The 15,194-nt window shown below is 41.0% G+C and overlaps 1 protein-coding gene across 2 annotated transcripts in view; it reads left to right on the forward strand.

The window, feature by feature from the left end:
• LHFPL2 (LHFPL tetraspan subfamily member 2) overlaps window positions 1-15,194 on the forward strand; it is a 165,875-nt gene that overhangs the window by 67,739 nt on the left and 82,942 nt on the right. For both annotated transcript variants that reach the window (XM_030927774.1, XM_030927775.1), the window contains exon 2: window positions 10,028-10,086. The gene's annotated coding sequence lies outside the window, so the exon portion shown is untranslated. The remainder of the gene's footprint in view (window positions 1-10,027; window positions 10,087-15,194) is intronic.

Genomic DNA, 15,194 nt, shown 5'->3' on the forward strand with positions numbered 1-15,194 from the left:
CCTGCTGCCGGAGGGCTGGGCCTGGTGTACAGAGGGCACCCTCCCCATGTCTTTAACAGCTAAAGGGAAATGTGAAATACTCCCCACGGACCACTGTCTTCACGCCCACTGTTAGTGGACCTCTTCAGTCTGAAGACAAAACTTCCTCCTCTAAGTTAGAACAGACATTATGGAAATAATGCTTCATAGTTCTCGTTGTGAGCATACTCTCCTCCTCTTTGGGAATTGGGAGAAGAGTTGGCATTAAAAGAGAAATTTGCTTCTCTTTTGGATATTTACTTCTACTGGATTTAGTTATAATTTGTTTCCTATAAAATATAGGAAAGACAAGTAGTTTGAAGTAAACGATCTTAGGCACTTTTGATGAATAAAGTGTTTGTTTCTATTACACAAAATTCAAACATTACAGAATTCTAAAACTTACTTCTTAATCTCTGCACAAACCTACTCCCATGGTAGCCATCATCAAGATAATCTTGAATCAATTTTTAAATGGACATAAAAGTTAGAATTTTAAAACTTGTGATTTATTTTTCCCCCAGAATTAATTGGGTATAGGGCAGTAGCTTCCAAAGTGTTTGTTTCAACAGTGAGTGCTTTCTTCAAAATGTTAAGTCAAATTCTAACATGGGGGAAAAAAGATAAAAGCAGCAATGGCTGGTTGTAGCTGTGGAGGAGCTCTGCTCACTCCCCCTCCGCCCTAACCAGTGAAACTTACAGGTCCCTCTGCTGAGAGACCCCCTCTGCAGAGATACCTCCAACATGCCCTTCCCTGCTGTTTCAGTGGTTGAGTGTGTTGGCCTCAACTTCCCTGACCAACTCTTCTAAGTGGGGCAGCCGTAGTGACGCTTGTTTCTCTGCCATTCACTTGGGGTGGTTATTTTTAGTTAAGCTATAGTTAGTTGCAAACTTAAAAGCTAACCACCTAAGCCAACCAGTACTTTTTTCTATCTTAAAATTGGACCTTTACGTGTAAGTCATCCTTTCAGTTTAGCTGAAATGCCACATTCGTCACTACTCTTTAGTCTGTGCCAAGAAGTTTTTCTCCTTGTGGATTGGGCTTAAGGCTGTCATGACACTATAGTGCTTGCACCCACCATGGTAGACAATTCTGTTCATGGATCCTGTAGAATGAGTTTTTTCCTTGTATGTCCTGTTCCAGGAAATTGAGTTCCTGCCTGTTTTCTCTTCCCCACTAGATAAGAAGAAGCAATGCAGTGTTATTTCACACGGTAGGTCTTGGGTCCCCAGGCCTTTTTGGGACCCAAGCTGCGCAGCAGGACCGGGTGAGCGAGGATTATGGCCTGAGCCCCGCCTCCTGTCAGCTCAGCAGCAGCATTAGATTCTCATAGGAGCACACACCCTATTGTGAACTGTGCGTGTGAGGAACCTAACTTGCATGCTCCTTATGAGAATCTAATGCCTGATGATCTAAGGTGGAACAGTTTCATCCTGAAACTATCTTTCCCCACCCACTGCCCACAGAAAAATTGTCTTCCAGGAAACAGGTCCCTGGTGGCAAAAAGGTTGGGGACTGCTGCTGTAGATAATGCGGGAGTATCTATTAAACTCCGCATCTGTTAAATAGAGTATCTGTTAAACTCTGAACAAATCTTGAGTAACTCCTAGCCCTACAAAAGAAAAACACAGCCTCGTGTAAATGTTCAATGTTTAGGTCCATGCTGTGCCCACATGCTTGTCATTTGGCACTGAAAGTGGTCTTTTGCAGTCTTACAATGTCCTCATATATTTAGTGTGTATGTATATATATGTATATACATATATACACACATATGTATATACATATGAATATACGCACATATGTATATACATATGAATATACGCACATATGTATATACATATGAATATACGCACATATGTATATACATATGAATATACGCACATATGTATACACATATGAATATACGCACATATGTATATACATATGAATATACGCACATATGTATATACATATGAATATACGCACATATGTATATACATATGAATATACGCACATATGTATATACATATGAATATACGCACATATGTATATACATATGAATATACGCACATATGTATATACATATATACACACATGTATACACGTATATGCGTATATATACACACGCATATGTATATACATATGTGTATAATACACACGCATATGTATATACATATGTGTATATACATATACGTGTGTATATATACACATATACATGTATATATATACCTATATATATAGCATACTTTGTAGAATTATTTGGTGGAGCCTTGAAGAGATAGCTCAGGTATTTCATATGCACTAACTCCTCTAATACATACATCCCTCTGAGGTAGATGCTCTTTTTTCTTTTTACTATATAGCCAGCTCTTACTTACTTCACATGCTTTTCTGGGGGTAATCTCACTCTTACCTATGACTTCAGTCATCTATATGTTGGCAGTTTTCCAAACTATATTGCCTGCGCTACTGGAATCCCCCCGACCAGGTTGCCCAGCTAGGTACTTCAAACCTTCAAAGCTTCAGCAGAGCAAAATGTCCTCCCTATCTCATCTGATCTCCTTTTCCCCCAGTGTTTGGTCAAGACATTATCATCTGCCCACGCGTGTATTCACCAACTGATATTTACTGAGAGAATGCATTCTTTCTCAGGCACTATTACTGGTGTTAGGGATCTATATTCACAGACCCAAACTGATTAAAAGCCTTGTCTTCTGGGAGCTTACATCCTGTTGGATAGACAACTAACTTAAAAATTCAGATCTATTTCTATACTTCCCTAGCTAGACATTTGTGTCTCTGTGTATCCGCTTTATCCATCCATATGGATGGACGTCAGGCAGTGGTGAGAGCTGTGGACAGGCAGTGCTGGAGGCACAGAGGAGTGTGTTGCACTTTTAGCAAGGGTGGTCAGGGAAGGAGGTAATGTTTGAATGGAGATTTGAATGAACCAAAGGACAAGTATGAATATCTGTGATGTTGGGGGGGTCTGTCTCACCCTCTTGTTAGTCCTTCCCAGTCAAGGGCAAACAGGTTATTTTTGGATGTCACCCCAAGCCACAGTTTGTAAATGTGAGCCATGAGATAAGTGGATGGACTTGAAACAGGGAGATAGACAAGCAAATAATTAGTGTGGTGGATGTGACCCCTACCACTCTCTGAGCCGCGTGAGCTCAGAGAAGGCATGGAGAGGGCAGAGGCGAGGGTGGGTTCAGAGAAGGCTGCACGGACGACAACACTGAAGTTGGGTCTTGAGCAGAGTTTCACGCATAGAGTTGGGAAGGATATAGAGGCAAAATAGTTACAGAGGCAGATGCCCTGGGCCTCAAATCTGAGGTTTCCAGAATGCAGCATCGAATTCAGGGTCCACACAGGCCAAAAAAGGAGAGGAGCACAACACCATGACCTGTGATGGGGAGTGTGCAGCAAACTCCAGGACAGATGAGCTGGGGATGGGTGTGTTTTAAGAGGACAATTTCCACGTATCTGATTTTGAGTGCTGCCTTTGGAAAAGGAAAGATGTGAGAAAGAACCAGAGGCTTTTCCACCTTCTTCTCTTTCCAGATGCCTCCAAGAGAGTGTTCCTTCCCTACGTCTCCCTTACTCTGTGTCTTGTCTTCTAGTTTTAATCTTGGCATCTGCTTTTCAGAAACATTGGTCTGTTATTACTTAAAGCTTATGCTTAGATTTGGAATGCAGACCACGAAGAACTGTCAGGCACAGAAAGCGCTTGTCAGCACTTACAGCCTGAGTTATTGACTGCGGCCACCTGTTTGCCTGGCCTATTCCCCAAGAGTGTTGCACTCACCTGTCTGCCTGTAATGCCCTGTGTCTGTGGATCTTAAATAACCTATTCTGGAACAAGTAGGATATTTGATGAGGTTTGCACATTGCTCATGCTCAACACTATTCACGGTAGTTTCTGTCTTGCAAAATAATGATGTGTATATTCAAGGTTAAAAAAAAAAGCAAGACGATTGAGTAATTGTCATCTGGAGGAGGGTTCTCAGAATTGCCTATACACACTTGCTCCCCTGTCACTCTCCTTCATCACTCATAGTCTAGGGCTACTCTATAATAGAAGGAGTTCACAGAGATGGGTCCAGACACTGGTGTTTTGGAAACATACCCACTGGAGGATCCCCCCTGCCTTGGACAGCGTCACTGCTACCCAGTGCTTCGTTGCTGCCTGCGATTCCTCCTTGCCTCCTGCGCTTTCTTCTCATGCTGGAATTCCTGCTGTCATGTTTGCCTGATGATTTTCTCCACTCTCATTAACCCAGTATTTCTTTCTTCTACATAGCCTGACTTTTCTAACTACTATCTGTAGGGAATGTTCATGGTGCAATGATTCTTTTGTTTATTCAGTAAACATTTATGAATTGTCTACTCTATGTCATGCCCTGTGTTGAGTGCAAGAGATTTTGAGAGGAGTAAGCTAGAATTAGTTTTGTTCTCAAGGACCTTGTTGTCCCATAGATTTATAACTAAATATTGGGGAAGAGGTAAGAATTATGTGAATGAACATGGGCCCAGCTGTGTGGGACTAACAATAGCAGTGTTTTGATGTGCAAACCTGGCATGTTAAAAAGCAGTATAATTGAATGTGACTCGTGGCTGGCACATTATAGGCTATTTTGTTGTACCTAGATATTTAAAAACATACTCTGTAACAGCTTCACGTTGATGGGATAATGTTTGGATCAAGGAGTTTCTCCTTCCTTAAGAGAAGAAGGACTTTTTCCTGATTAGCAACGTTTGGCTTAGAGTCTGTGAGGTCTTTGGAAACTTGAACCTCAGTCTTTCACCACCGTGGTTGAGTGGCAGGGCTGGCATTGTTGGGGTTCAGGTTCCCAGCGTCTCACATGCATTTAACACAGTTCAGCCTTTGGCAAGCTGCCACTCTCTGTGCTTGGTAGACGGTTCATGAAACTTGACACTCTCATGTCTTTCCTTGAAAATCTTGCAAGGTTCAGCAATCCTTCGGTGGCTGACCCAGTTCTGTTAAACTCCTGTTGTCAGACACAATTGTGAGGTTTTCCTGGACCTGTTGTCAGAGAACACATTTCAGACTTTAAAAAAAAGTTACCACCAGCCTAGTTCTGGAGCAACGATTAATGCTTTGGCTGCAGAAACGAGGAGTGCTCTTTGTGCTTAGTATGCTGTCACAGACTCCCCTTAAAATGTGGACAGACTTCCCCGAGCACTTGTTGTATCAGTAGAGCACAGTAAAGTAGAATTTGGACAATTACTCCTTTAGTTGACTCATGTAAATAGAGCCTTAGAGAGTGCGTCTACAGAAAATACAATGAGTTCTTCCTAGTCAGGTAGAAGGGATGGTTTTGTGAGAGTAGCAGAGCTCTTACTGTATTTTTCTTTTAGCTAATTTTGCTTTGGTATTTGCCTCGGTGCTTCAAGTCTTTGGGGCCCATCCTTGCCCCTGATCTTAATATGGGGAGATGATACTTAATAAGAATAATGGTTGCAGGCATCTTACGTTGGTTGTTGCAGTATTGCCTAGCTGGAAATACACTGGCCTGCCTGGGGGGGTCAGAAGTCCTAGATTGGAGCCCATATTCTAGCATTTACTAAGGGTGTGATTTAGCTTAAGTGGTTCAGATTCCTGGTTTATAAAATGGGGATAATAAAGATGTCTCTCCCCACCCACACTCCGGCCCCCTTTTAGTAATAGTGCCTATAAAATGAGAAAATGAATTGCAGAGTGTCCTGTGACACACAGTGCTCTGCCGTGAAGCTCCCATTCTTGCCATGGATGGGCATAGACCTCAGGTCTCAGGGAAGGATTGTGAGAGGACAGTTGCTGAGACTTTCCCCCTCTGTAGCCTCTGTGATTATGACCTGCTGTTTCTTAACTCACCCTAGAGGCAACGTGGACCACCTTGGGGCAACTCTGTTTATTACAAAGTTCTTTCTTCATTCAGCCGAAATTTACCTGTCATTTCCAAGGTAATTTTTTTTTTTTTTTTTTTTTTTTTTTTTTGAGACGGCACTCTGTCGCCCGGGCTGGAGTGCAGTGGCCAGATCTCAGCTCATTGTAAGCTCCGCCTCCCGGGTTCACGCCATTCTCCTGCCTCAGCCTCCCGAGTAGCTGGGACTACAGGCGCCTGCCACCTCGCCCGGCTAGTTTTTTGTATTTTTTTAGTAGAGACGGGGTTTCACCATGTTAGCCAGGATAGTCTCGACCTCCTGACCTTGTGATCCGCCCGTCTCGGCCTCCCAAAGTGCTGGGATTACAGGCCTGAGCCACCGCGCCCGGCCTCCAAGGTAATTTTTACTCCTTGGTTCTAGTTTTACAGAGTAACATGAAACAGTTCAAATCAGTGCACTGCAAGTCTTAGCAATCTGTAACTGAGAAAGGGGTCTTACTACTCTGCTTCCTGTTTTTGGCAATTCAATTCAATAAGTAAGTGCTGGTGCCCGTCACGTGGGGGTCGTGTTCGCTGTGCGGCACTAAAGGCAGCTATTGTTTCTCCTGACATCCGGAAGTGTAACAGAAGGGCATGCAGCCCAAATGGAGATGAATGGGAAGTGAAGACTTTTTAACTCCTTAATGTGCAAAAACACAGTAGTTTTAATTTTATTTAGAATGTTTGTTGGAATAAACAGTGCCTACTTTGATTGGACTATAAGTGGCCACGCAGACTAATAATATACATATATACAGATAAAGACCAATATTTACATGAACCCATGTGTTTAACTACCAGTAAGTGAAAAAAAACCCATATTTGCATTTAGGAAAATGGAGAAAACGTGACCTGGCAGCGTGAGAATACTTTTGTATGTGCTCTAATTGATGTTCTTGTCGTCAGCACATCCCATGAGAGGATTCTGAAGTGTCTTCTCAGTGATTAGAGGGACCACACTCTTTACACTGAGTTTTGCACGTTGATTTATAGAATCCAAGACAAAAATGAACAAATGAAAGAGCAGTACAGCCTTAGCAGTAGGTGCCCCTAGCAGTTCTTGACCCCTGTTACTGACTAGCTGCATGCCTTTGAGGAAGCCAGGAATTCGTTTCCCTCATAGTTAAAATGAGGCCAAAATTTTCTCTCCTGCTTGCATTATATAGTTGTTAGAATAAAATGTGATCATGTATGCGGATTTGAATATTAATACCACTTCTTGCAAGCCATGTAACTTTTGGTAAGATTAAGTTTATTTTTGCCTGCTTCCTCATCTTTAAAATGGGATAATACTGGTAGCTACTTCGGGGGTTTTGTGAAAGCAAATGAGTTAATTCACGAAAATTGTTTTTCAGAAACATTGGTCTCTTATTACTCATAAACTTCAAGTAATAACAGACCAATGTTTCTAAAAAACAGATGCCAAGATTAAAACTAGAAATAAAGACACTATTCTAATACATAGAACAGTGCCTGACAATCCTAATATATTAACTTTTTGGGTGAACGTTGGAAGTGTCTGTGACTTAGTATATTTTTAGTATACTGTATTTTCGAAATAGAGTATTTAAAAAAAAATGAAAATCACACCCTGTAAATGAACCAAACCCAGAACAGAATTGGCATGTTTTTATCTTCCTGATTACTTTGGTGGTTTCACAAGATATTACTTCTTTGTCAAAAAAGCTTAATCATGATACTAAGAACCTATTCCTAAATGCCTTTTATCTTCAAAGCTTTGGGTCACATTAATTTATTCTAGAAAATGCTTTTTACTGCCAGTGTGAATTTGGAAAACTTTAGGTGGGAACTGGGATACAATTCTGCCTTCTCTGTTACTGTTAGGTTCTTGACTGTCTTAACTGTCCAGAGCTTTGCTTGCTTTATGTGTAAAAAAAAAGGACATTTAAAAAAATGTTATCTTTGAATTTTGAACAGTACCAAGGTTGAAGTGACTCATTTTGTTGTGACTCTTTTAGCTTTTAGAAATAAGGAAATGTTGATCAAGAACTCCATTTATAACAGACCCATTCATAATAATCCTAGTGGCATATTTCACAGAAGCCATTTCCAGATAAAAATACTGATCATTACTTCCCCTAAAGGGTAAAATAAAATTGTGGGAAATGCTTAGAATTTAGCAAGTAATTAAGTTAACAAAGAACCATTTGTAAAAAGTCATAGTTTTGCCAGGCACAGTGGCTCACGCCTGTAATCCCAGCACTTTGGGAGGCCGAGGTGGACGGATCACTTGAGGTCAGGAGTTCAAGACCAGCCTGGCTAACATGGTGAAACCTCGTCTCTACTAAAAACACAAAAATTAGCTGGGGGTGGTGGCACATGCCTGTAATCCCAGCTACTCGGGAAGCTGAGGCAGGAGAATTGCTTGAACCCAGGAGGCGAAGGTTCCAGTGAGCCGAGATCGCGCCATTGTACTCCAGCCTGGGTGACAGGGAGACTCTGTCTCCAAAAAAAAAAAAAAGTCGTAGTTTCCTTAACTATTATAACAAAGGACTTTATGAATTCAGAATTCTTTTATGTATTTTTATTAAAGTGAAACCCAATGACTGTTGTCCAGTATCTTCAAGTTTATTACTGAGCTAAAATGATGTATGTGATAGAGGAGGCTTTGTGCCACCGCTGGCTTTTCAACCTCAGGTACACTTTTGATTAACACTGATGCTGCTGATATGAAGCTGCTCACCTGCATATTAGTGTGGACAGTCATAGCTTGATATTACAGATTTTGATTATTATCTCATGGCTGTATTTGAAAATTTGATTATAGAAAATAAGCATGGGGACTTCTTGTTTTCCTGCTTATCAGTAGAATTGAGGCTGTTGAACATTTTCTGTTTAATTTACCTTATGTGGAATTATACATATTTATACTCCCCAGTTGCATTTTTAATATCTCATGAACTCAAAATGCTTTTTTTCTAAATATTTACTCATATACAGTGTTACCTTGTAGTCCTAAATAACATAAGCCTAATCATTTTTAAATGAAGAAATTACTTTTAAATGTACAAAAAGAAAAAGCTAATTGACTGGTCATCTGCTAGCCAATTTCTGTTAGAGTTTGCATTAAGGAATATGTGGTTTCTATCTGAAGAGGTGACGAATAGGCTTTGTAGAATGGAAGAGATTCTTTTAAGAGCAAGATTATCTGATAGGAGGAAAAAGGCGTGTTTGGAAACCCTGGATCCTGTGGTATTGAGGAAGGTTCTCTACTTCTTTTAACATCAGTTTCCCCATCTGTTAATGGGTATCTTTGTCTAGAAAGGTTGTAATATGTTCCTATAACAGTCCCAGGTGCATGATAGATTTTCAACCAATGGTAATTGTGACATTTTATGTTAGAAATTTGTTCCATTTCTGTTTAATATTTCAAAGCAATGCTGAAGAGATATTTGAGGATTCTCTGTTTTGTGAATGTATTAGTAGGCTTATAATTTTCTAAAGGTTCCCGGTTCCCTAAAGACTTTGAGACCACCAGAAGGAATCCTTGATTTCTAAATAAACTAATCATTAAATAAGTTCTTACTTTTCAATACTTTTCAACTTTTATTTTTACTATGTTAGGGTTTTTCTAAAAATGGTCCTTTTCCCACTTTCCCAGTCTTGACATCTTTGTGAATTTAACTTTAGGACTTAACCAGCATAACTGAAAAGGATATAAAGTGCTGCTAGGATAGTTTCTTCAGTCACAATTTCATATTTTATTTCTTAATTTGTTTCTGGATTTTTTAGCCTTTTTATGGTCATTCATTAAAGTATCCTCCAGGACACAAATTATGTTTTTAAGTTGGTCCCCTTGTGAGGGAAAGGAAAGGATGTAATTAGGTACATGTTCACAGGCTGGACGTTCCCCCTGGCCTTTTACTTTTTCTGGTTCATCAGTGGTTTGGACCCTGTGTTTGTGTGTTGGTGTTCCTGGGCGGGAGCGGCCATGTTCTGATGCAAGTTGAGCTGTGTGCTGCCTAGGGACCAATATTTGAAACGTCACATATTTTAATGAGATATAAAATTGCATGCTAAGTCTTTGTGTGTGTATGTGTGTTTAAAATCTAACTCTTTGTTCAATTTGTTTTTCCAGGTGGCATTTTCCTGAAGTTGTTCATTAAGACTTCCCAGCATTCCTACAGATATAAATAGGTAAGTAAATGAAATCAGATGACCTTATTGTTGGTGATTGTTTGGAAACAATTTTCCAGTGAATGGCAACTTCTTGAAAAAGATGCAGTGTTTCAAACTTTTGAACCCTGTGTGGTAAGCACTAATTTTTTTAAGGCTAGAAACATCACTTAGATGAGCATACATAAATGTTACAAACAACCCTGTGAAGTTTCATAAATGGTATTAAATTCAATGCTATAATTGCCACACTTCAATTCTAATATGCTTTGTTTGTCACCATTCATACCCAAGTTTCAGAGCTCTTTATAGTAGGCATAGCTGAATTTAAGTTGTCTTTCCTTTTGAGCTTCTCTGTGTACCATTTCATCATTTTTATCATTTCTCTCAGACAGAGAAAGTAGAGATAGCTGATTAAAATTACCCAATTTTATTACTCAGTGATAGCTCACATCTTCGGAAGGATTGTGGGAATAAAAGTTGAAAACAGTTGACTAATAGGTGATTTATGATTAATTCTACAGGTTCTAATTTATAAAGGTCACTTTTTGAAAATATTAGTGAAGATAATAGAGGTTGAGTAATCTTGTACAATACACATTTAAGAAAATCAAGGGAGTACTTAGTCAAATAATTATCCCAAAAGACTTTGATCCAGCTCTGTTTCTCCCAAGGGAGAGGCCTGTTCAGCCAGGTCCTCCCGGGTCTTGTTACAAACTGGAGGTTCGGCTCAGCCCAAAGAAGCCAGCTCAAGGTATGGATTTGGGACTTACTGACACCCTTTTCAGGAGGGTCTGCCATGTGGAGGGGATTTGTACACAGCATTTTCACAGACACCATCTCATTTGTAGGAAACTCTTTTAGCTTGCAGATGCTAGGGAAGGAAAAATTGCTCTTATGTTATGAAATGAACTAGTGACTCCTCAAATGTTAAGTTGTTGTAACAACTTCTATTGCTTAGGTTAGGAAGCTTGAGGGTTTTTTTGTTGTTGTTGTTAAATGGGAATTGTAAATACTTGTGTGTTACGAAATTATTTGAGCAGAATTCCTTCTCATTGGAATGCCAGGGCTGACCTGAGACAGGTGGTGTCCTGAGCAGGCTAATCATTGGCACCTTATCAAACTGATAATCTTTTTTTTTTTTTGAGGTGGAGTCTGGCTCTGTCACCCAGGCTGGAGTGCAGTGGTGTGATCTCAGCTCACTGCAACCTCCACCTCCTGGGTTCACGTGATTCTCCTGCCTCAGCCTCCTGAGTAGAGTAGCTGGGACTACAGGCGTGCACCACTATACCTGGCTAATTTTGGTATTTTTAGTAGAGATGGGGTTTCACCATGTTGGCCAGGCTGGTCTTGAACTCCTGACCTCAAGTGATCTACCCACCTCAGCTTCCCAAAGTGCTGGGATTACAGGTGTGAGCCACCATGGTGAGCCCAAACTGATTATCTACTCCATCTTTATTTAGTGGAGGTGGGAGAAATTGATTTTCTATTAATAAAAATGTGTACCTTTGCCTGTATGGTGAAATTAAGGAACTTATTACATGTGATTTTCTGAACCAGTTGTTCATAAACCTGTTTAAAGTTTGGCTAATAATACTGCCATGTGCTGCTCAGATGCAAACTTTCAGATGCTTGTCAGCTAGGTGACATTGGGGTTGGTCGTGAAGTCTGGTTTTGCTCATATAGTTCTACAACGGCAGATACTCTCATCGGAGGCAGGTCTGTGCTGGGGAGGGACATTTATTTCTACTCCCGGGCACTGTCTCCCTGAGTGGTAACAGGAGCGATTTTCATTTTACCTGTTATTTAAGGAGTTGCATGTGAAAACCCGAGTGAAGAGGCTCTACACTTCTCATGTGTTTCCCAGTAATGGCTTAGTCCCCGCTTTGTGAGTGGTCACCCTGGTCACTGCCAGACTGGCCTATTTAATCCTGCTCTGGGGAAAAGCCAATTTCATTCTGCTGTGTTCCCTTAATGTGGTTAAATTAAATGTGGTAAATTAAAAGTGGTGTGTTCCCTTAAAATGCCACCTCTCTGAATACTTAATCTAATAGAAGCAGCCTTCTGTGTCTTTTTTTTTTTAGGTTGTGAATTCATCCCATAGAAATACAATAACACTTTATCAAGTCAGACAAACACAAGAACAGACATTCTGAATTAATACTGTCTGAATTGGAGAGCAATCTGATCCTGCCTTTTTTTTTTTTTTTTTTTTTTTGAGGTGGAATCTCACTCTGTCGCTCAGGCTGGAGTGCAGTGACGTGATCTTGGCTCACTGCAGCCTCTGCCTCCCCAGTTCAAGCAATTCTTCTGCCCCAGCCTCCCAAGTAGCTGGGATTACAGGCATCTGCCACCATGCCCGGCTAATTTCTGTATTTTTAGCAGAGACTGGGTTTTGCCATGTTGGTGATCCTGCTTTCTGTTATGTAGTCAGTCACGTTATATGACTTAGTGGAAGGTTTCTTTTGAGTGAAGAGCACATTTGCAATCTGGGGCGAGCCTGATGTTAGGCGATCCTTGGCAGAGGTTCCGTCTCTGTGGACACAGACCTGGATTGGGACCTCAGCTGTGGCACCAGCAGGCTCTGTGACCTAGGGCACTTTTCATTGCCATGTGGAATTCTCATCTCTACTCATGGATAATCCCTTCTTCCCAAAGTGGTGGGAAGATTGACCAACATAGAGACGGGAATGCGTGTGGTACGTAGTAAATAGCAGGTTTTCCTCTGCCTGTTCCCTAGCACTGGGTATCGTGGAAAGAGCACAGGATGTGGAATCTGAGGGGTTGCTCTGCCAGGCTCTTGCTGTGCCTCTTTGGGCGAATCTCTTACCACCTGTGCCTCACTGACAAAGTGGCAAGCGTAATACCTGCTCAGTTTTGCCTGCCTATTCCCTGAGAATTGTGAGAGGGCTTTGAAAAGTGTGAATTTAGGGTGGGTGATTAGCATAAGTGGCCCCTACTAGGCATGCTTTTTAATAATCCAGACTCTCTGGGCTTAAATCCCTGCTCTAACCACTTATAATTAGGTGAATGTCCTTGAGCACGTGACTGTCACCCTGTCTAGTTCTCACCTATCTCACCTGATTGCTCTGAGAGTAAATGATGTACTGTTTGAAGACTGGGGCATACAGAACTAGCACCTAATGAATCTCAGTATACATGCTGGTAAATTCACTAGGACATAAGAAGGGAGGCAGAGAATCAGACATGAAAAAATATCCACAGTTTTAAAACCCCTCGTGTTTGAACTGTGTCTTGTTGAGCTGCCTTTTATCATGTTATGCAAGTTTGGACCAGGGAAGATGATCTGAATAAACTGAGGATGACCCCCACAAGGTGTGACACCCTCGTGGGCGAACGCAGCGCTGAGAGTTGGTCTTCCTGGGTTCTCTTCACAAGTGAACTGGGGACAGGTCTCTTCCCATCTAGGGGAATTCTAGTGAAGGGGCAAAGTGAAAGCGCTATACCTGCACCATCCGATTCGGTTGTGTCTCCCCATTAGTGTCTTCCCGTGTGGCTGCTGAGCACTTGACATATGGCTAGTGCGACTGAGGCACCAAAGTTTTCATTCTACTGAGAGTTGATTCGGTTTTTGGCAAAAGTTTAAGTATGTTTGGAACAACTTTCATATGTGATTCTACTTTTTCAACTGCAAATTTTATAAATTTTAAACCAGATCAATTTTTCCTGATGGAAATTTTGTGCCTTAATTGAAATGTGCAATAAGTACAAAATGCACAAGATTTTGAAGTGTTAAGTATTAGAAGAATGTAAAAATTCCATTAATAATTTTTATACTGATCACATGTCAAAATCATAATGTTCTAGATATTTTGAGTTATATGAAATTTATTAAAATTGGTTTCTTTGGCCGGGCGCGGTGGCTCAAGCCTGTAATCCCAGCACTTTGGGAGGCCGAGGCGGGTGGATCACGAGGTCAGGAGATCGAGACCATCCTGGCTAACACGGTGAAACCCCGTCTCTACTAAAAAAAAAAAAAATACAAAAAACTAGCCGGGCGAGGTGGCAGGCGCCTGTAGTCCCAGCTACTCCGGAGGCTGAGGCAGGAGAATGGTGTAAACTCGGGAGGCGGAGCTTGCAGTGAGCTGAGATCCGGCCACTGCACTCCAGCCCGGGCGACAGAGCAAGACTCCGTCTCAAAAAAAAAAAAAAATAAATAAATAGATAAATAAAATAAAATTGGTTTCTTTATGCTTTTTAATGTTGTTACTAAAAATTTTAATACACATGGCTTACAGTAATATTTTTATTACACAGTGCTGTTCTAGAGCATCATAGAATTGGATAGCTTCTAATTTATCAAGTAAAATACTATTTTCCCTATTAGTTTTTGAAGATTATGAAAGTGGGTTTTTTCTTTTTTGAAGGTTTTGTTCGTAGTCTGCCATTTAACAAGTTTGAGAAATGTTTTAAATATTCAAAATTGGGGGGAAAAAAAAGAAAAAATGCATAGCAAACAAGCTACCTAAGCCTTGTGTAATATCGCTCAAGGTCAATGTTTGCTTTCCTTGCAGTCCTTTGGCCTCCACTGCTTTGTGAAGCTGTCAAGGGAAGCCCTCAGAGCCTGCCCCTCACAACCACTCCTTAGGATATGAAACCAGTATTTTCAGCTAAATGATCCCCCTTCTTGATGATTGTTGTCTTGGACGTTTGTTGCAGGCACCATGTTCCTGGCATCACATACTGCTGTGCCCCAGGAGATCAGTTGAGGAACAGTCATCTAGGACAAAATGACTTTTAATTTACCCGTAGTGATTCCACACTTTTTTACCATGTACCAGAAATATGGGGATATATTGCCAAGGGCATGATTGCTGGCTAGATGCTTAGTTTTCAGCAGCAGGTGTAGGAAACATGAGAAGATAATACAACGTAAGATTATCAGTATGTTTGTTTCACATTGATGCCCTAGTGGCACTTATGTGCATTCTGAGAGGCAGTGGGTCGAGTGTTTGATTCAGAATCATACTGGTCTGGGTTTGAGGATAGGCCACATCCCTTATGAGGCAATGGTGGTGAGGATAGCTACCCTCTGTCATTCTGTTCCTCTGTAGTTGGTGCCAATAGACACTGGCTGCTTTCCTTGTTAAAATTCTTTGATTGTGTGT

Source organism: Rhinopithecus roxellana, chromosome 3 (assembly GCF_007565055.1).
Source record: "Rhinopithecus roxellana isolate Shanxi Qingling chromosome 3, ASM756505v1, whole genome shotgun sequence".
Classification (NCBI taxonomy): domain Eukaryota; kingdom Metazoa; phylum Chordata; class Mammalia; order Primates; family Cercopithecidae; genus Rhinopithecus; species Rhinopithecus roxellana.